Source organism: Stigmatopora nigra, chromosome 4 (assembly GCF_051989575.1).
Source record: "Stigmatopora nigra isolate UIUO_SnigA chromosome 4, RoL_Snig_1.1, whole genome shotgun sequence".
Lineage (NCBI taxonomy): Eukaryota > Metazoa > Chordata > Actinopteri > Syngnathiformes > Syngnathidae > Stigmatopora > Stigmatopora nigra.
The window spans coordinates 5795129-5818076 of NC_135511.1; the positions used below are offsets into that span (position 1 = coordinate 5795129).

At 39.0% G+C, this 22948-nt stretch overlaps 1 long non-coding RNA gene across 6 annotated transcripts in view; it reads right to left on the reverse strand.

The window, feature by feature from the left end:
• LOC144195663 (uncharacterized) overlaps positions 1-22948 on the reverse strand; it is a 131730-nt gene that overhangs the window by 105261 nt on the left and 3521 nt on the right. For 4 of the 6 annotated variants that reach the window (XR_013326124.1, XR_013326123.1, XR_013326125.1 and 1 more), the window contains exons 1-2: positions 13407-13604; positions 9151-9201 (exon numbers count right to left, since the gene is read on the reverse strand). This is a non-coding gene — a long non-coding RNA (uncharacterized LOC144195663). Of the gene's footprint in view, positions 1-9150; positions 9202-13164; positions 13236-13406; positions 13605-22948 lie in introns of those variants that run through there. The other 2 variants (XR_013326128.1, XR_013326126.1) reach the window with 2 other exon arrangements.

The window sequence follows — 22948 nt, forward strand, 5'->3', positions numbered from 1 at the left end:
TTTTCAGCTTCATATTCATGGGGGACATATTAGCGAACAGTTAGGAGAATGGCTCAAACTAAAACAAGGTCACAAAATCCATATTCTCTAATTTACACTGAGGGTATAATGCATCTTCCACACACTTTAACTTTGCAAGGAAGAGAACTACATACGATAAAAGGTGTCCACAGAGATTTCTCGAGAGCGGGGGAATGACTTGCACAACGCGGTGCTAAAGCATGTCACGGGCTGGGGTGTGTATTTTGAGAAGACTTGTCTAGGTCATGTTAATAGGTCTCGGAAGGGGCCAGTCAGGCATCTTGCACAGCTGAGACTACCTCGCTGCTTCACTCATTTCTTAGCCCGAGAGGAGGAGCAGAGCAAGCATCTTTTGAGGTTCCCCCTGAGGGATATGGATATAGAAGTTTAGGTCGCTATACTCCCACACTGTCTTCTCACATAGTGCATTGGCTCCAACTTCTGCGCTAACAATGGGGAAGTTCTAAAAGTGCAAACTGCACTTACTTTGCCAGCATCTCACATACTTTGCCTCCTATGTCTCTCTGCTAACATCACGGTAGCATTATTCTGCTTCAAGAGGTGGGGCGGGAGGGTTCGTCTCAGGACTACAGTGTTGGCGTCACCTGTGGTCAGCGTGGAAATCATACGCACTGCCACCGAAGCGTGGCAAACACTTATGCTTCCGCAACAGCCGTTTGAGTGTGTGCGCCGTCAAAATGACACCTTTTCCCTTGGCAGCTCCTGACAAGGAATTTCCTTGTCTAAAAATTTGCTGTAGCGAGCCAAGTGCACAATGGCAATTTGTACTCTTATGAATAGATTTATCAAAATAAAGGTTTTTTGTGTCGTGTAGCAGTTTGGGGGACAAATGTATGCACACAATCACACAATTAGATTAATTAATTAAAGATAATTTTCCAATGGCAGCCAATAAATTACTAAATACAGAAATACAATTCCAAATTTAATGGAAATCTTGAGCTTTCCATCAACTCATTCTTGTTCGCTAATTAGAAGTCACATATATTTTTTAACACAAATCAGTTTGTTTGAAAATTGAATATAATTCCGGACAGAATATATACAAATCAGATGGTACTATTGAGTGGATGCCACAAAAAACACTATATTCTGCATGCCTAACAAATTTTAGAAATAGACCATACAAATACTTGGAAACCAATTTTTGCTTATCCAAACAAGATGTTAGTCTCAAAAGCTTTATCCTGGAAATCCAGCAGGATCTTTGATTGACAAACTTTGGATTTATAGAATTACCAGCCGAATGCTTCTCTTCTATTATGGAAGAATGGGCGCTGCACAGGGACACACAAGGAAGGCTTTGATAGCGACAGAATAATGGTGTGAAAGAGCTAAGCAATGTGTGTGTGGGAGTGTTCAGCAAATAGGTTATTTGGATTTTTTTTAGGAAGAAGAAGAAAAGAGGCATTATAGGGTCTATGGTGAACGAAGGTATACTTTAAACTGAGGCGATTAACGTGAAAGGGAAATTTTTAATGTCATTTTTCCACTGCTGAGGGGAGAGAGGCTGGGAAAACCCTGTAATCACATTATTATTTGTGCAGCAGATGAAGATCAATCAGGGTTCAAGCGTGTCATGATGTTTAACAACAACGGATTATTGTTTGTATGACAAAAATGAAAGTGGGGCCGGTGCAGCTTTTTGGGTGAATGTCGGCACAAACAAAGAAAACGCCTCAATCCCTATTGTTCCCAGACAGCATATTTCTTACTATTTGGTTTTGATAAACTCCACACACATAGCATGCACAGGATTAATGCGGTACTGACAACTGTAAATGTGATTTCCCTAATAATATGCGGAAAGAAAAGGAGGGGCCATCATTTGAAAACCAGACAGAATTTCTTTCGGTTCCTCAGAGGCCTGTACAAGAAAAAAAAAAGAAACTGAAACACAATCGATAAGCGTAGAGTCTGGAGAAAACATTTGGTGCCACAAAGTAAGTGCAACTCTTCTTTCGCATTGTTTACACTTAATATCAAATGCTTTAAATATGAATGAACCGCACAAGAATAGGCAATAACATTCCCCAATCCAACAAACATGCACAAAAACATGTTTTTTATGCTCCCTCTAGCAAGTTCTTGCAAGAAAGTGATGTTTTCCTGCAGCGGGGCTGTCTACCAAGTTACAGGCCCTCAATTTATTTTCCTGGCGAGCAAGCGAGGTGTGCGAGGGAGGTTGGAACTTAATGAACGCTTTGACAGCTTGTGTGTAGAAGGCAGAGAAGACAGCCAGTGATTAACGGAACACTTCAGAGTACAAGGCACAGCGGTGCTCAAAGAAAACAGTGATGATCTCCACTTAATCGTGGAGAAGCCCGAAGCATCTGCCGCCAGAGCAGGGCAGCGGCACCGGCGAGCTCCCGCTCCGCTAGGCTGTCATCTCTAGAGAGCCACGGCCATATGCTCGGCTCTGCTGCAAACGTGCAGGAAGTCAATTTCCTGACAAAACACGGGAATAAATATGACATTCAACCAAGTTGTGACCAGCCAGGCTGAACAAGAAGGCTGTGCCAAGCTCGATTTGCATGTGAAGTTCATTTCAGAGCTCGCATTTATAGGTGGTACAAATAGCATTTTGAAGGAAAAACAAAGCACAATCAATGCTTGATTGAAAGGAGTATGGAAAAAGAAACTGAATTTCATTCCTGCTCAGGCATATAACTTCCCTCTGTGTGACATTAAAATAAAGCCATCAAATCACAGAGAAACAGCTTGGTCAAACTTGTATCTTGTATTGTCATGAAACATCTGCATCATACGCCGGACAAACGTTGATGTGGCACCATTTCGGTTTTTAAAAATGAGATCACACATCTCACATTTGACCTTTCTGCATTTTAGAATTTTTGAAATGCTAAATTGATTACTCTGTGAATAACAGAACCCACTGTGGCTGTGATTGTTCCTGAGACCGAGGCAGTCACAGACCTCAAAGGGAAAAAAAATCTGCTGTGTGCCACAGACTGCCTGCTTAAAATTATCTGCATCAGCTTGTCGAGTCTCAAGTCACCCTCCCAAGTTGAGATGAGTCTATGGACTGCCAAGTCTATTCGAAATGTGGATCCTCCAGCCCAAGTGAGTCAATTTTGAGTGTTTTTTTTTTCACAAGTCAGAGTCAAGTTACAAATCATCAAAGTTCCAACTTGAGTGTGGCCCTTTTGAAATAAACCAGAACTGTGGCTTATGTGACCCATGCCAAAACAAAGTGTTAGTAAAGAGTATTTATACTAAGGTCAATATTCACACAATACAGTGGTAACTCTACTTACGAATGCTTCTACGTACGAGATTTTCAGGTTACGGAAACCCTTTGATATACAAATTACTGTTCAAATTTATGAAAACAAGTAAGAAAATCCCCCAATACAATGTGTTTATGTGCTTGTGAGTTTGTGTGCTTTGTCTGTGGCCTAACATTAGCTTTCTCCTTAGATTTATGCACCTGCCCGAATAGAAACAAAGTTTTCTCATGGTTTTGATTCCTTTTAACACAATAATGAACCATGTTTTTCTTATGTTTTTCAGATATTTCATACAAATTGGGCCAGTTTGATTATTTTTTACTGTTTTTTAGGACACCGGATGGAATTTGAAAATTTACATTTAAAATACTGCTTCCTTATGTTATTAAATAAGTACTGGAACCACTTAATTTTGTAATTACAGGTACCACTGTACTCCTTTTTGAAATTGAGAAAGATCGTAATTTTCATGCAAGAAAAGCCTTGGAGAATACTTATAATCTGTGTTTCAGTATCTAACAGAAGTATATTTCATGACTGCCTAGGAAAAAGATATAAATTAAACTTGTGAACTTGTGAATGTCCAAAGGACTTAATACAGATCTTAGCAGAGAGTTCAGTTCCTGTTCTCAAAGTCCCCAGTGTTGGTGAACAAAATACATCATAGAGCCCTTTTTAAGATGAGCTGGTCAAACAGTGCCCCAGTGACCTGCTAGCTCCCTACAGCTTCAGAACAAGCCTGTGCTGTTTGTTTCATGATAAAGCACTCCTCTTTGTAGATATTTGTTTCCCTGAGCCAGCTTCATAACCTGCAATGCCCTGGCCATATCTGTTTGCCACATGTCTGGGAAAAAATAACAAATAGTCTTCTCCATTATTTCCACAAACGGAGGAACGAAAGGTCCTCGCCTACCGTCCCCGCGAGAGCCTGTATTGATTACAACAATGCTTCAACCCGAGACAAGACCACTCTGGGGTCAGTGCTATTTCCATCAGAAAGTTTGCCAGTTTAAATTTACACGACTTGCTCGAATCCTTTGCCTCCAGTGAGACACACAGAGAAGCTCCAGACTTTTGAGATATCTGCGTGGCAGCTGTATAACAGTAATGCTCGCCCTTTGCTCTATAAGTGGGTGTTGCAACGCTCCAACTATAGGTTCCATAAACTAAAATATTCCCACTGGTGGGTATTAACCTCCTCACAGAGGTCAAAGCATCACTGGACTGAGGGAATGAGACAGCCATGCAGTACATAACAAAGGCTGTGACAATGTGCCATTGTTTCTTTTACACATTTCCCAGAGTTCCTCCATGTTGTTGGCTTACTTGGAGGGCTACCGACTCACCAATGCCCCACGGCCCAAAAAGTTAATGAAAGGCAGATTGTCAGAGAACCAGAAAAGTTTTAATAAGGAAACAAAAATAAGTTGGTGTAACACTTGGAGCATCTGGCCAATTCAATATAAAATAAGAAACAAATAAAAAATTAAAATACTACTGTACTCCTGACATATATTCTAACTTTTTAGTATTGTATCAACATTTATTGGCAAGGCTGCAAATAAAAAGTTTGTAAACCATTAGTACTTACACATATTTGCAAATGAGATCAGAGCAATTTTTGAGTTGCAGATAATCATTAGGAAGTAAGTTCAAGCTTGTCTCATCCAGTGAGCATAGTTTGATGAGTTACTAGAACAAATTATCAGCATTAAATTCACTGCTGTCTTTTCACAAAAAGCCCCTTTTTGTCATAAGTGGTAGCAATCTAGATGTTGATTTTACGCCTTAATAATTGTACAGCCATAATAAAGTCTTTTGATCATTCTCAGAAATAAATTTTGGTTAACTTGTGCAGTAAAACAAAACTATATAGTTGATGATTCAATCCCTAAGAATTTTTAGAAAGAAGGACAGGGATTGGGGGCCACTCGCCATTGCATGTTTGTTTGTTGGCTAATGTGGAGAAGAAACATACAGATTTATTAGGCACTCCAAAAGGGTAATTACTTAAAAATCAACAAAAATTGACACATCAATTGTAAATCCCCAATTTTCTGAACTGAAATTTTGAAATGTATCTCACTTACCCTTTTTACTGGCTATGACGGTAACCAACAAGCAGTGTTTCCAAACTATGGCTACAGTAGAAGGTTTTGTAACAACCAATATTGGTATGTCGTATGAGTGGGTGAAACTGTGAAGTTTGGTTAGTACAGTTTTGACACCAGAGACCAGAGAGTGAAGCTAAGCCTATGCTTGAAAATAACGAGCCTTCAGCATGAAGGAATGCTATGCATGGTAGGAGAGAGACACTTAAGAATCCAAGATGAATATATTCAAATGAAATGAGAGGAGACCTTTCTTACTGATTAGGCTTGTCTCAGAAAGAGGGGGGGAATATGTTTCTATTTCCACGTCCATGTGTTTAACTGTCACCTCTCTGCTCTAACAGTCCAACATGGCACTGATCCATTTGCATATAGCTGCTATAAATACCTGAACCCCTACCTGTACTACCAGTCATGTTGTAGCAGAGACAAGCCTTATTGGTCTTATGGGAACCAAAAAGCCTCACGGGAAACACCCAATAGCAACAGAGCATACTCATCAAGCCCGCACGGTTCTCATACATTATAGAGTAGGCAATATGATTTACCTAAGCTTGTCAAAGGAGAAAAATTATCAGGCAAATGTGGAGTAATAAATTGTTATCCTTGCTGCATATGTTTGACTCATGACCCTTGGCATTTTGGAGGTTGGATGAAAGAGTTCGAGCTCAAGGAAGCACAAGGAAGGTGAAACACGTCACACTGTGCTGCTGACTTTATAAAGTACTTGTAAAGGTCTTCTCGGTGGTTATTTCTGCAAATCTGATCATGTAAAATTTCTAGGGTTGTAAATCACCAATTTAATGATAATATAATATTGTATAGTAAATTGATAATTCTGCCAAAATTTAGGTCAATATGGTTCGATTCAATGGACTTCGACCGATTTATTACATTACCTAGTAGAAATACAAAACAATTTTGCTATGTTTTGCCAGTTTTAATAAACAGGTTTCTTGTAAACAAAGTACCATATCTAAAAGATGAAGATATTAATCAATACCACAAGCCTTGTGAGGATAACCCGGTTCAGAAAATGAAAGTATGAATACTTATTTAGCAAATCAAATATGAGGATCTGAGATTGTCCTCTCTACATGTCACACATTGACTATCTACTGCAGTATGCGCGCCTTTTGGGAGAAACAACATTTAATAAACTTGGGAGGAATTTAAGTTGTCTTAGGTGAAAAAAAGAATAAATTTCCTTGATAGAACTAAACTATGAAGCGTGCATGCATTTCACCTGCTAGTCTTTCAATTTTTGGAGTGTATATATGCATTTATGTGCTGGTCGCGCCCAGCATTACGGATATTATGTTTGGCACGCAATGGCTGCGCTTATAAGCGATCTCATTATTTCTGATAAAACATTATTTTTTCATTATCAGATATCTGATAACTGTGTGATTGATATTATAAATCTAAATACTTTGTGAAAAAGTCTTTCACTTGAATGGAATTTGACGTTGTCATTTGCTTTAAATGTTTGTCATCATTCACTGCCAGCCGCTCCTAGTAGTAAGAGATTAGACATTGATCGCTGTCCATGGTATTTAAAAATGATCATTCACTTTCTCTAAATTTACTCTTGAAAAAACTACAAAATTCCAACAGGAATAAAAACAATGACTTAATTCTATCGTATTCTTGTTTTTTATTTTTTGTCTTTTCTTTTGTTTTCTGTTGTTATTGTGCTCTTTTGTTTTGGGGTTTTGAGACACTCAAGAGAATTGTGGTGCGGGAATAAGATGAATCACATAGCTTCGAGAGTATACTGAGTAGACAAAAACAATAGAAGCCATAAGTTCTCCAGAAAGTTTTTCGCTCAAACACAATAACTGTGAGGTAGCTTGGAACCAGACTTTGACAAAGTGATGAAATAGTAACATGAAATCAAAAATTCTGTTGAAATTGTGCACTCAAATCAGATGAATTACTTCATTTGCCCCAAAACCAAACAATGAGAACAGGTCAAATAATGTTTATATAGAGATGCATCACTTCCAAACTTGCATCTTTGTGTTCTGATTATGGTGGCAGATGTTTTGTCCTCCATTTCCCTCCCCCCCTCTCAGTCTTCTCCTTCTGTGGCAAGGGCAGCGGCTGGCATGGGGGCACAGAGGCCACCAACAGTGCGTTAGCCTGACATAGAAAACTGATGGGCATGGCGGTATGACAGGTTGAGCGTTCACCCTACTTGGCCCACCCCCCTTGAGCCCTCTGCTCGCCCCTGCCGCTTCGCACCATATACCAAGCATCAGCATCCCGGCGGCTGCTTTGCACCCCCATAAAAATAGTCCGGCCCATTATTCTTCCGTCTCCCTCTGGGCCACAAGGTCCCCAGCATCATTACCAGGACTAAGGATCAGAGTCTGCCACCGCAACTTGGCAAGCACCCTCTGCCTCTACCTATCACCCTAATTATAGGTCAAGCACTCTGACTTTGTAAATTATGAAACCTTTGTTCTTATCAGAAAAACTGAACGCAAAGCAATACACGGCAAAATTCCATAAAAATGAGATAGAATGAAGGGGGTAGGGATTTTCAATTATAAAACCAAGCTAATTTGGTATGACCAGCGACTGTCATGCATGGTGACGGAGCGCTATTATGCACTCATTTGAGCTCTTTCAAATTAGTTATGTTAATGTCCTGCATGTGAATGTAACACTTGGATGGGACAAGATTTCAGCAATTAATTTCTACAGTCAGTGGAGAGACAAGCAAATTTATTTTCCTGCTCTTAGGGAATTGCTGGTGGAGGCAGCGAGGAGGGGAAGGAGCATTCTGGAGCAGGGAACAAGCTAAACACAAGACCTAAATAAAGCCTGAACAATGGGCGCCAATGCCTCCTCATTCATTCCATTGACAATGTTTTGCAGCTTAAACCTGTTTTATTAATTATGTTTGACATTTCCTTAATTAGTTTCATTTACACCAAATCAATCCCTGCTGCTGTACAGCATCATTTATCATTTGAAAAAATTTGCATAGCCGCTGCTGACTTTTTCTACTTAATTATACATTAAAAGTGTCAGCCACGCTTGCTGCCTGGCATTATCTGAGGCAGAAAGGTTTGTGGCTGAACAGGGTTGGCATTAATCATCGGGGCGGGTGCGGGCAAGGGGCACTTCCCGGTTGTGAGCCAGGAAGCCGAGCGGGGCCTCTCATTTTCTAAGCGGGATGTTTCCAGGGGTCAAAGTGACCGCCATGACTTACAGGCAAGAAACCTCGAGGCTCACCATCAACTTCAACAGCCAAGCATCTAAAGCCGGTTGAGAAAGGAACGTATTCCTAGGCCAATCCATCTATGAAGGAGTTTATATCCTTATTAACCAAAAATGTAGTCACTGCTTCAACCTCATATTACAAAGATATACAGAAAGTTGGGCGGTCTGGGGTCCTAGGTTCAAATCCAGTTCAGTCCTCCTGTGTGGAGTTTGCATGGGCCTGCATGGGTACTCCGATTTCCTCTCACATTCCAAAGACATGCATGGTAGGCTGATTTGGCACTCTAAATTGCCCTTAAGTATGAGTGTGAGCGTGAATGGTTGTCCGTCTCCTCGTGCACTGCGATTGGCTGGCCACCTATTCAGGGTGTCCCCCGCCTTTGGCCCAGAGTCTGCTGGGATAGAATCCAGCACCCCCACAACCCTAATGAGTATAAAGCCGTTCAGAAAATGAGATGGGATGGGAGATGAGTTACATCGTCACAATAGATTATATTATATTGGTAACTTACCTAAATATAGCCTCCACCTCCTTTAGGTTTCACTTTTTGTCGGTGGGTTTCCTGAAGAAAAAAAAAATTCTAAGTGAGAAAAGTGTTTTTATCAAAGAGAGCTTGGTGTTATAAAATATTTTTAAGCATCCTTGTTTTTGTATTTCATTTTTTCAGATTTGGTCTAAAGACAAGTAATCATAATAAAAATATATTGCTTGAAATTTAAAAGGTAGGACGTTTAATTAAAATGTCAAAGTAAAATTTACTCCAGGTCGTTCCAGAATTGTGTTAATACAAGGGCTCATATCAAGGAATTAAGACAAAGCTTCCCCACAAGTGAATTACTTATGGAGTGGACCAATACCATACTTGTAAAGCGATACTTAAAGACATTTATTTCACTATAAGCACACAAATCGGACTCAATTTGCTGAGCCTGCCTGTTACGTTCCCTTTGGCGAGTTCTTGAAAACGGTGCGAACTGACAGCTCAAACACCTGGCAAGCTCGTTCCTGAGTAAAGCTTCTGAGTGTTGAGGTGAACATGGCTTTACAAATCACCCATTCAGGAGGCGAGACAGAAATTGGCACATATGCTGAGCTGTGGTGTCAAGAAGGAAAATTACTTTGAAATGAGGAGCAGGCAAAGAATTGCAGTGAATGGCAAAAGATCAGATGGGAAATCTAACAAGTGAATTTTGAATGACAGCTAACATATTTGTCCATTGAAAATTAAAATATTATCTATCATTTAAGATGAGGAAAAGTAGGTGCACCGACCTCACGGGCTCATTTTTGCTTTGTTGTTTTGCGACCTTTGCTACTCGACCCCACCAGTCGCATGGCTTGCTCTGTGTATGCCACTCTTCTTCTACTGTAATCAAGGAAGTTTTTCGAGTACGGGATGAAATAAAATTCTAATCTAATCTAATCTAAAGTGTTAGTCGACTGTAGAGTTTCACTCGCTTGATTTCAGTGCGGCCAGGCGCGGATTTGATTCCCGCTGGTGGCCATATGATTGGGGGTGGGTGGTGTGTTGTCTCTCTGTGTGCCCCACGACTGATTAGCGACCAATCTAAAGTTTAGTCTGCCTCTTGCCCTACGCCAGATGGGTTGTATGGAAGATGAAATGAAAACATACTAAAGTCCTGGAGAGACACCTAAGTCCATAAAAATAGTATTAAGTTTTGAAGAAAAAAAAAAAAAGATCTAGCACTGTGTATTTGTTAACTCATTATAGTATTTACAAATTATGTGCTGTGGTAGTTTATATAAGAATATTTAAGTTATAGATTAGAAAATTAAACTTGAAAGATAGGCTCAACTCATTTAAGAATAATTCACCATATCAACATGCTAAAAGTAGTTTGAACACTGAAAATATGAATTTACCTAAGAGAACATAAGGTTTTCAGATTGAGACTGATAGATTGGTTTGCCATATGAGCTAATATCCTGAATCCTGTTTGGGCAGTCAATTTCAACATATAAGAAGATGTCACCGGACTAAATTCATGCATTAGCATGCGATGCCCTTCAAGTGGCAACACAAAAATGACAGTCAACAAAGAAAATTATGAAGTGGCTAATGTCCAGACATGCCTCAACAGGATCAGCAGGGGAGCATCCTGACAAGTACAAGCACCGCTGCCCCATCTGGCCTCACATGAAGACTCAACTAACCTCCCGGGGTCGCAAGATTAAGATATACATGCTCAATAAGGAGGGGGAATCATTCGCATGCGGGAATAGTGTCTGAACATCAAAAGCTATCATGGTGGAAAGTTCCTTATCAGCATATTATATCAGGAGGTTAACAGCAAAGTTTGGGGTATTTCTAAGGAGAGTAATTTCAATATTTTGGTGACTTTACAATGAAGTAATTTTTTTCTCTTCCTGCTCCATCGGCATCATATAACCCAACCAAAAGCATCCTTTAAATGCAAAACATTTCCACTATCAAGAATTTGGCTTCCTTTCAGGATATATGAAAACCCCTTTGTGAAGATATGATGATGAATTCACAGGTCTAAAACTCAGGGGTAGTTTTGACACCTATGAAAAACATGAGAAGGAATAGAGAAAAATGGCAGATTTCGCAAGCATACATTACCATTAATCTGGTATTGTGTCTTCACTTTTTAAAACGGCAGGGATAATTTTCTTGCTGTCGATGCCGACTCGCCAACAACGGTGGTTGACATTACTTGGTTAAAAGCTCAAACGCCTGTGGGAAAAGACGCCCCAAAACTTAAGTGTATCCGTCACTGGGTAACGAGCTCTAAGGATAGCGCATTGCCTTTATAAATCACTAGATCTTGCTGTTTATTTAAATTCATCGGTGCCTCATTATAACTGAGCTATGCACCTTTAGGTCTGAGTTGATTAGCAGTGCCATAGCTCAAAATGGCTTTTAATTCAGTGAAACATAGCTCTGACCTTGGTGCCGTAACCCGACTAAAACACGCAGAGCCCCCCCCCCCCCCCCCCCCCCCCCATTAATAATGATGCTACCTTTACTGGGCCATGGAGACATGCCGCTGCTACTTAAAATATGTATTATTAGTTAGCAACGAAGGCACATTTATCACAGCAAATTACCCTTCGGAGCAAAACTGCTTAATTCTGGGTCCCTGTACCCCTCTGCACTATTACCTGCTCTTTAGAAAGGCCTGAAATTAAATGTAGGGATGAAATGTCAGGGTAATGGGGAAAGGGATGTCGGTCGATGAGATGCACACTTGATCATTCCCTGGCGGCGTGCTATATACCAAACGTGTCTTTTTCATAACATAAAGGCTATTCCGGCCTAAACTATTGAAGAGTAATGTGGTTTCCTTTTTTCCTAAGATGTAATTTTCACAGCAACTCAAATTGTTAAATATTTCTAGTTATAACTTAAATACCATTGAAAATGATATATAGATGTCGAATCCATGGAAATGATCATGTTTCAGTACATAGGAGCGGAAAATGGATGTCTTTCGCAATCATTGGCAGCTAATGAGATCAAATTTCTCATTTAGGAAAAAAATGACCCAAATCATTTACTTTTAATTCCTTAAAACAAAAATCGTGAAAAATAAACGAGCCTGGTGTTTTTATTCAACAATTTGGTTGATCTTTACTTGGCAGAGCTTGAATTATCAAGTCAACCAATTTCACTTGATTTTTCAAGTTTTGATAGAATTCTCCAAAAATAAAATCAACGATGTACCGGAACATTTTAACTAAATTGGAAAGTTGGAAATTAAATTATAATAATTAATTATAATAATTATAATAATTTCCAACTAAATTGGAAATTGGAAGTTATACTGGACTTCTATCATGTAGATTGAACTTACATTACATGTAAACTGCACTTCATTTTAGGTAATTATCGATGTTATTGAAGAAGGATGTGAAATATATATACTATATAGTATCAGGACATCATTTACGTCAACAAATCACTCAAAAAAATAATCAACAAAACAAATCCTTTTGTATTTTTGGACTAGACATAAAACTTTCCCATTTAGTATATCTTTCTTTTTGACAAAAAATGGCTGTGGACCAGACAACAAGACAGCAGGAATGGAGAAATAGGAAGACGACTAAACTTTGAATGAATGAAACAAAGGCATCCAGACTAAAGTGACTAAAGAATCAGCTCTGTTTATGTGGTGCAACATTGCAAAATTGTGTAAAGACAATATAAAGTCATCTAAGAAATACATGAAGAAGAGCACGTTGAATGTTAGCCATGTACTGCAAAGCCTATTGTTATGAAGTCAGTGAGAATACATCAGTGTAGAGAATTTGTTTTCTCCAAGGGCAACAGCAAACAATACCACGAATTGCCAGGGACACAAACGCTTCGTGGACTTTACAAAGGAACATAGACATCGCTGGGATAAACACATTTCTCCTATCAAACACGTCTATATACTACATAAATATATGCAGAACACATTAATGGTTGCCGCTCATCTGAGCAAGTGGCAAGACTGGAGCGGCAGGGGAGGGAAGAGCAAGAGACATTACACACGTTCCATCAGATGTCGAATCAATTAATCACGACCAACTTCTGGAGTCAGAAAAAAGCAGCCGTCCTCTCGTCTCCAGGGAGCCAGCAGAAGGGTTCGGTAACAGAGAAGAGATAGGAAAGGATCCAGAGACCCAAAGGGGGGTAAAAGGAGGAAACAAGAGAAAAGAGAAGAGATAAATAATGTTTTCTATTGGAGAGCAGCTCTATTTCCACAAAACCTCCACAGAAATGATTCTACATACTCAGCAGAAGTGTTTTGCAGATCAGAGGGCGCTCATTTCCACACAGCAAACACAATGGTCATTAACATTCAATGACATGATCTCCCTAATCACACTACAGAGGGTCTACTCCATAATGTACACAACTGCCACACTGACTCAAAGCCTGTTTTGACAAGATCAGGCTTTTCAAAGGCCCAATGTTGGCAATGGTGACCGTGTCGTTTTCCCCTTACCGTAAATCCTTTAATCTCTTAATCTTAAGAATAAAGCAAGTATAAACAGCCCAGAGATCATGTGACCACTTTGCAAAAGGTAAAAAGACATTCTTATTTGGGTGTGAAGGAAGACAATGATGAGCCTTTCCCCCAAGGCTAAAAATAATCTAATCTGTCATGAAGGACAACAACCGCCTTACACCTGAATAGCACCCAAAATTTCGGGGCTACTCAAATTGGGAAGAGATTTGTCATACTGAGGCAGGAAAAGCTAATGTAATGGCCCAGATTCCTGACTCCTTTTGGTAATCATATTAAACTGGAAGATTACTCCATAAAGACAAATACTGATGGAGAACTTTAAACAAATTGAACAGCGAGCCAAGTATGGGAGGCATTTGTCGAAAGTTGAAATAATGTGGTAAAATCACAGTACGGGAAAATCAACAATACATTTTTGCTGCCAGTACCAGGGCTCCCAAATGTGCAAGACGCTAATTTCAGTTTGTGTTCCACAAAATGAGGTGCTTTGCATTTTGGCAAAACGAAAAAAGGCTTCAATTTGATGCTTGAAAACCTTTTTATTATAAAATAATTTGAGTTTGTGAATATGATTCATTCGCCCATTGTTGTCTGTCTCGCTCCAAAAAGATTACGTAGCCAATTGCGATATTACCTTTTCATTGTGTCTTTATCCCACAAACACAACACAAATAAAAATGAGTTGGCCAATCTTCTGAAAAGCTATCAATAGCAAATATCTGGAACCGGGCGTATTAGGTATTCTAAAAACCTCCATTTACACAAGATTCAATAATCCTGGGTGTATTTCAATCACATTATTCTTCTGCATAGATATTGTCCCTCCATCCCAAACCAATGTTACAAGACCTGCTCAATGTCTTTGATAAACAGGATTTATTTCTTGGTTTGCATGCTTGATGTTCATGTGAGTATTGGTTAGACTTCTTTGACCTTTAAGAAATGTTACGTATAGACCTGGGGTGTCAGATTGATTTTGTACTAAGCCAAATTGTAGTTATAGATTACATTGGTCAGCCATTATGTCCACCAAAAAAAAATCTGCAACAATTTTCAGAGACAAATAACCAATTATAGATGTTGTTGACACAGAAAATAAAAATAATTAAATACATAAACATACATTGAACAATAAAAAGTCTTATGTCTCTTTTTTAGCCTTTTACTAGCAATTTTTTAAATTATTTTGTCTTCATTTTTATTTTTTTTTAAAAAGGTGTCTTAAAACTCTGCCTTTATATTAACACCTGTAATATAGAAACCGACAGGTGAAATAATTAAAATAAAAACAACTCTACAAAAATGTTAATTTTCAATTTATTAGAAATCACATTAAAACAATGTGTTAACTCATGTTTTCTTCAATTGCATTAAGTTTGTTGGGAGCTGTTCTGTGTACATTCAGTAGATTTATTGTATTTTATTTCCCTATGTTGGTTTACAAGAAGCCTGAAAAATCTGCGGTCCTCGCTCTGATTCCGTCACATTAGATGCCTGTGTTTGTGCCCCAGGGATCACAGCAACTCAGCCTGTTTAGAGTACTTTGTCAGATGACTCAGTGTGTGTGATTTATGAGCTCTGGAAAGGTTGCATTTCCAGCACGGGTGAACGTCCGCATGGTAAATGGAGAAATCCTGAATTTATTAACATACAATGAATGATGATTAATGTTTAGGTGTAGATCATGCTCTCCTTTAGATGACTTAGTATGAGGGTGATATGAGCAGCAATAAAAATATATGTATGTACTCAAAGGCACATTAAATGTGTGTGTTGAGTCCACCACTCCTGCACATTCATTGTGCATATATGAGAACAATATGTGTCGGGGTTTTTTGTGGTGTGTTGTCTGAGCCACTGCATTGGAGATACAACTACATTATACAACCTATACCATCATCCATATAAAGTGAGATCTATTTCTAGAACCTGATGGAGCTTCGGGCATACATTGAAACCCGAAAAAATAGAACACAGTAAAGCAATTTAGAAGGATATCAGAATATACTGAGAGATCCATTCATCAAAATCCTCTCCCATTATTGACTTTCGAATTCTACAATGTCTTGTCTCTCCCTAATCAGCATTTCCAATATCTTCTCATATATATTATTGCCATTGTGAAGTGGCTACACTCACCCTTGGCCTTTTACTGCACTGGTTCAGGTAAGCACTAAAGGTAATAAAAGGTAAGCACTTGGGAAGAAGTTTTTATCACCTAGATTTGTCCGCGTGTCACAACCAGAGCCAAGAATGGTAGGTGAGGAAATACTCTGAATCCCGAGCATCGTTCTTATCATAATGGCAACAAAGGATTCAATATGCAGCTCCATGTTTCTGACAGATTTGGCAGACAATATTTATATGGGTAATAGTGAGCCCACACATGTTTGCATCTTGAAATGGCGAATCAAGGTTGACTTCTACTTATACAATGACCTTACGATTTCATCTTAGGAATGAGTCAAAATATTGTTGTGTGCTCAGGGTGGCCGGGTCGACTGATTGTTCTGTAGCAAAAATAACTAAAATCTGTGTGTGTGAATATCTTTAAGCCCTTAACAGTCTATGGGCATACTGTATGTATGTGCAAGCATTGGTTAAGTCTAGAAATACTGTAGCTGGCTGCAGTTTAGAAGCCGACTGGTGATGAAGGGAATCCGAGAAAAAACATTGGGCTGGGAATGGGGTGTGAACTGTAAGGTTGGCCTGGCAAAAAACAAGAGCATCACACATCATTACCCACGTCCCCCTAATGTGCTCAACACTTAAAGCTAGAACACCTACAGTCTAGAACACACAGCAGCAACATGCTTCTCTGGGACATATACAATAGAGGTCGAGATATTCTATTCGTTTTTAGCTGCACTTGTACAAATCAATAGAAAAAAACATTACATTTATAAGTAAAATAATGCAGTAATAGTGCCATGCTGCTCTCAAAAAGAGAGAAAATTTTGAAAGATTTACAGGCAAATTAAAACAACAAAACAGTTTTAACGTGTATAGTTTACAGTTTCCCCATGTTTTTTTCTGTAACATTTTGTAAAAATACCGCTGTCATTATTTCACCATAATAGACATTTTTTTGGGCAGCAGCCCCATGGTAGTTCATCAATCTACTGTGGATTTAATTGAGTTTATCACTTGTAGACATCCAATCTATCTGAACTGGAAGGGCTGGTAGCAATTGAACAACTAAGTTACAAAGCAGATGACTATTTGTAGTTTATAAACTATTGTTTGTAACAAGCTAATAAACATTCTGTCTTGAAAGAACAAGTGCATTGTGAACAAAAAAAGAATAAAGTAAATCCAAGATGCAATGCAATGCATAAAGCATTTTGTTCAACTGTAAAGCCCCCATAAAATCAAACATACTTTAAAACTGTTATGGATAACCCCCTATGAGCAGGATGAGAGCTTTTTGGAATAGGCGAGCAGTAGGGCGAAAAGGGAAGACGATGTGATGCAGAAGAGTGGAAGATAGGGCTAAGCCAAGCATAAAATAACTTCAATCTACCATCCTCTCTACGGGGCGGTTGGAGGCAAATAGCAATCCCGCCAATGTGGCGTACTCAAGGGGGTTCCCTCCACCTTTCAGTGACCCATAGAGAAGAGGATGATGGGAGAGCAGGGATGAGACAAACCCACTTCAATTAAGGCACAGCATCGTCTCGTCAGCACACCAGATGAGGTGTCAAAGAGTTCAGCCATGGATAGATCACATTGAAAAAATGCTCTTGGGTCAGCACAATTAGGACTTTACTTTCAGTTCACCTACAGCATTCAACGCTTCCTTCCAATTTCTATGACTGGTCAGCAGATATTTGGGGGGATTGCTGGTTGGTGGGGTCAGTGTGTTTGGTGAATCTACCATAGATGTAGCTAAAAAAAAGAAATCTGCAATCACAGCAACACCTATTTATATTTTGACGCAAGAGACAAATACATGGTCACCCCCACGTGACCACAATTTATATAATTTTTCTGTTAGTATTGCAAAACAGTGCCGGAGAAACAAAAATAACAATCCATTGCATCGATTTAGCTTTGTGGTTTGGATGACTAAGAATAAAACATATTTAATGTGCACATTTACTTAATTGAGTCACAAAAAAATGTTGATGATGTCAACTTAAACATTCACAACCAAAACTCCAACCCTTAACCAGTGATGTCATAGAGACTAGTGTAAAGCTTAACCAAGTCTCTGGAATACAAACAGTCATTCACAAAGAACTTAAAAAATCTAAGTCAATATTTAGAATGTGTTAATGCTGCCGAAAGTCAGCCATACAGAAAAGGCCAATAGCTTGAAACTGAAAAGAGTGAGATGATGTGATTGCAGATTGAAGGATTTACGAAGACCTCTATTTGAGGAATTAGACTGACAATACCATAATATTGGATGTGTTACCGAACAGGCCATTCACTAAGGAGGGTGACATCTTTTGCTTGTTTCCCATCAAGGCATCTGGCAGGCAGGAAATAATTCCAAGGTACTGGAGCCACTTTCTCCCCCCGTTTAACCCAGCAGCCCCCTCACTGCATCTTTCCTCTGAAGCTCCGCTTTGGAGATCCAAGCTGGATTTGGCTTGCATCTCCGAGCACTCCCTCTAGCTGCTTAGTGTTTGAGCACCAACTCCCCCAACCCAGTTATATTGATTAACTCTGGCCAATTATTAGCCAGACATGAAATCTTTCTTATTTTAGTAATTTTTTTCTTACTCTTTCAATTACCCAGCACAATTCTCAAACAATTCTTGTGACAACTGTCCTCACAAGGATAGATAGAGGCAGTAGTGCTAATAATGCAAATTTGTTGGCAGTGGTTTGTGGATACATCTTCACGACAGGGATTGGTAGCACTGTGAAAAGGGCTCCAGTCTTTTATTCTGTCTCACAGCTCTTCTGCTGCCAATATTTCACCTCCTTAACTGCCAGAAGTGGCCATCCTGAACTGAAACTTGTGCAACACCTTATCTTTACCACACACACAAACATCCAGCAACAGAGGCATCCTCCTCTGCCTGTGCCAGAAATATGCGTGGATGTCTCTCTTCCTCACAACACTCTTCCTCTCAATTTCTTCCTCTCTCGCGCCTGTCCTCTCTCGAGCTTTGCATTTGAAATTGAACAGACACACAGACAATTTATCATGTGCTGACACATGTCATGTCCAAGGCCGAACCACAGAGACTTACAGTAGGCATTTCATTTATCCCCTTTGTTGTCAGCAAGGACCAAGACAATAGCAGGAGTTATTTAAAAAAAAAAGTGGTAGAGGTGGAGAACGCACAGGGTGAAAACACTAAACGTCAGTGAGGTTTGCATACCTGCTATTTTTGCCCTTTAATAAGGTTACACACCTCTGGGAGGTTAAAGCCAACATATTGCACTGAGTGATAATCCGATTTCTGCTCAACACGAGCTTCTCGGACACGAAAAGGGATTGGATAAACGTGCTGGAGTTTAAAGTTTATTATAAATGTTATTACCGTTGTGCAACTCGCACTATGTGAAGGAAAGAGACTATGTTATATAAAATAAATACTCAACTGCATTAATTAAAGTGAGAAAAGTATATTTCCTTGCAGAGTAGCTTTGAATATTGTTGCCTAACTGCAGAAAAAAAATGACACTTATTTTTATTTGTTTCCTTTAGTCCCCAATATTATTTGCTCACAATATATTTTAGGTGTTGTCCATTCATACTGCAGGTTAAATCATGTTTCTGGTTGCTATGGTAAAGTAATATTAACAGAGAGTAGAGGATCACTCAGAGAACAGACTTCAATTCAAAGCATAATCATATTTCTGAAGTCTGTGACCATTGACCCACTGTCTTTTCTTCATATCAACTACCCTGCATAGTTGAGTTGAATCCATTATCATTATCATTATCATTATCAAAATTCCTTTCCCGATGTGAACTTTAATACTATTTCAATCACCTCTTCCATTTCATATCGCAAATATATCCTGCAAAGTTCTAAATACCTTTATATGTTCTTGAGTTACTTGAACACAAACATACAGATAAACAAACACACAAAACCTAGATTTTACCGAGTGGCAGAGGGAAAATGACAAAGCAGCATATTTCCCCTAAAGTTACACTCTACATTTATTCTTATTCCTTTTTTGTTTTTTTAACTGAATTTTGGCAGTATATTACATGTAATTGTGAAGTATTGTATGGTTCTGCTGAAGATTGTTTATGGAAAAAGGTTTGTACTTTTATAAAGTATCATTCGGAAAAAAATTACAGACACATGCCCCTATGTCTCTTGCGCGTCGAGAAGTAACCATGTCACTGGATACATCATGTTCTGTGGCGTAAATATTTGATATTTCAATTGCTCTTTTGCAAAGTAGTTAAATATTGAAATATCTCAAAAACACTAAAGAAAGCAGGAAAAAATAAGGTACTAAATGCATTCATTGGTAGGATAATCAAGTCTAAAAATATCTGATAGCTGCAGCTTTAGTAGATCCACAGTCAATTCAGACCACACGCCAAAATATAAGGAGTGGGAAAGAAATACCACAACAACATTCAGTCAGATATTAACTGCTCGAGCCAAACACCGGTGCAGAAATATCTTAACTGCTACTTTTAAGACTGTTTTCATAGGTACTCAAAGGGGCACTTCACCACAGTGAAAGGTTTGGCAAATTTAGGAGAACAAAGTTCACAAGACTGATGATGTTTTGTGTATTCCATAGTGACATATCAAACTTAGTGGTTTATAATGTTGTATGATATGAATCCTAGTTTAAACCATCTCCAATGTGGTTTGGATCATTCTTTGGAAATTATTTCCGGATAATTAATCGGATGAAGGACTGAAATCGGAAGCCACAATTTCAAGAAAGTGTCATATACACATACTTTCATTAGTTGCAATAAAAAGGAGAATACATTTTTTTAAAGATAATCATTCTTGAGAAATAAACGGGAACAAACGGTTAATGTGCGTCACATAAAACTGAGTTTAATTGTTTTATCTTCGGATCATCATTTGTCTCTTTTAACAAGCTCTTTAAAATAACACACGTCTTTATTGTCGTACGCCGACTAAGTGGCAGAAAAGATGACCTTCGCCGGATTATACTGTCATTTAAAAGAATGTATATATTCTCCCTGTACAGACTAGGTGGAAAAGATAAAGAGGACAGGGACATAGGCTAATGATGTGTGTGTGTGTAAGTGTGCATGTGTGTGTTTAGTTAAGTTGTGAACATCAGGGTTATTAATTGGCACCTCACACTTCTGTAGGCTTTGTCACAATGTTATTTGGCGTGAAGGGACGGAATTAGAAATTTGGCCAATGCCTTTGACTAAAAGATGGCAGACAGCATTTGCAATGGTCAAAGACACATGAAAGCCAAGCTCCTCTTTCTCATCTCACTCGAAAGGAATCATCCACATAACTTCATCATTTTAGTCAATGGCGCAGCACTACAACAGCACACTATCAAACTTGAGCGCCTCGGAGACTGTTCATTACCCACTGGCAAGTGACCTTTTACAAAGTAGCTTTAGAAGCCATTTTGGCTCTTCTAGTAATTAACAAGTGGTTATGCATAGGAGACAATTAACGGAAGGTCAAGCATTTTGACCGCTACCCTTTTAGGGACGCCATTAGGCCGCAAACGTTGAATGTGAAGTTCAGAGCACATCGGCTCTTGTCTGGTTTAGAGAACATCATGTCGCACCTGGTAATAAGTCACCTCTATGCTCTATAGTATGAGGTGGCATCTGCATAGTGTGACTTATTTTCAGCTATGAATGTGAAAGCTGTTTGGAGAAGGAAAAAGCATGAATTATATTGGAAACCTTGAGACTTCAATTTTTACACGGCACTCCTTAAGGTCACTATGGCAACCATTGACGCCGCTAGACGACCAATCCTGTAAAAATGAATTGGACTTCTAAGCGCCCTCAATGGCACAGAAAGATAAGCTTTTACAGCTGGTCCCCATTACAAAATTGCCAATGATTTATATGAGTGTCCTACGAAAAGGTTAAAGAGGTCATGAGAAGTCAGTGTCAATAAATGGTATCTGGGCATTATTTGCGAGTACTCGTAGATACCGGCATTGTAGTGCTATATCGGGGCCCTGTCCAATACTAGTACAAGTACAACACTCTTCTTTACAACGTCTTTACAACGTGTAATGACGACAAGCCTGCACAATGAGTAGGCGGCGGGTTTATACAGCATGAATGATAACTGCAATAAAAGCTACCGACAAATAGTCAGGTCCCGTTGGATTTGGTGGCAAATTTACCCACTTACATATCCTGCTTATGCCACTACATTGTTGAATTATTGTACTCTCAAAGCAGTGTGTTTACCCTATTTTTACTTTCAAAAGCCTAGAGGCTGATGTTGACTGCTATTAAATTTCCCCCGAGGGCACACTCGTTCACTCACATGCTCCTATCAAATGAGCCAACAAAGCATATCAGGGTGTCGTGTTTGTAAAACACAGCATCACCTTTGTTCACCCTTCATCAACCCACCGCCCCCATGCTATTACCTCAGGACTATTCCCTATTCCCTGCTTAACCTCTCGTTTCTAGGACCAGTGTCACACGGAGCACCACTCTGCCGCTCTCCACATTCCGTAGTCGCTCACCTCGGCTGACATCCAACGTTCGCTTGTCAACGTAGACGTGCGCGCATGCATACAAAAGCCCTGGAGTGCATGGTCGCAAACACCAGGAGTAAAAAGTCCCGCATGCAAAGGCATACACGAGAACCTAACTGGAAATATGCTTAAATGGCGTTTGATTTCTCTTGAAATGTATCCTTTACCTAGAAGAAAGTATTTTCAAAAAAAAATGTAGGAAAAAAACAAATCAGGTAATGAGATCTAATTGACTAATGTGACTAATGTAACTCTAACCCTTTGTTAAAATAATAACAAAAATGCTAGGATAAAAATGTAAATAAAGAATCTTGTTTAACATTAGTCAAGAACACATCATTTCATTTTTTCCAATGTGCAGGAGTGGAAAAGAACCTAAATAGCCAATATATGCCATAAGTAGGCAAAATAGCCATGTTCAAAATTAAATAGAAGTACTATTTTAGTTTTACCCAACCAAAAAACAAAAATTTCAAATAATCCTACCTATTTGTCATGCATTGGCTACCCTCTGTAGTATTCACAGATATTTAGAGAAACATGCTTTAATGGACCCAAATAGTTAGGTTGACATTGTCTGAGTGTCAGACAGAGAAAAGAAAGACGGAGACGAATTATACAGTAACACAACCTATTTTT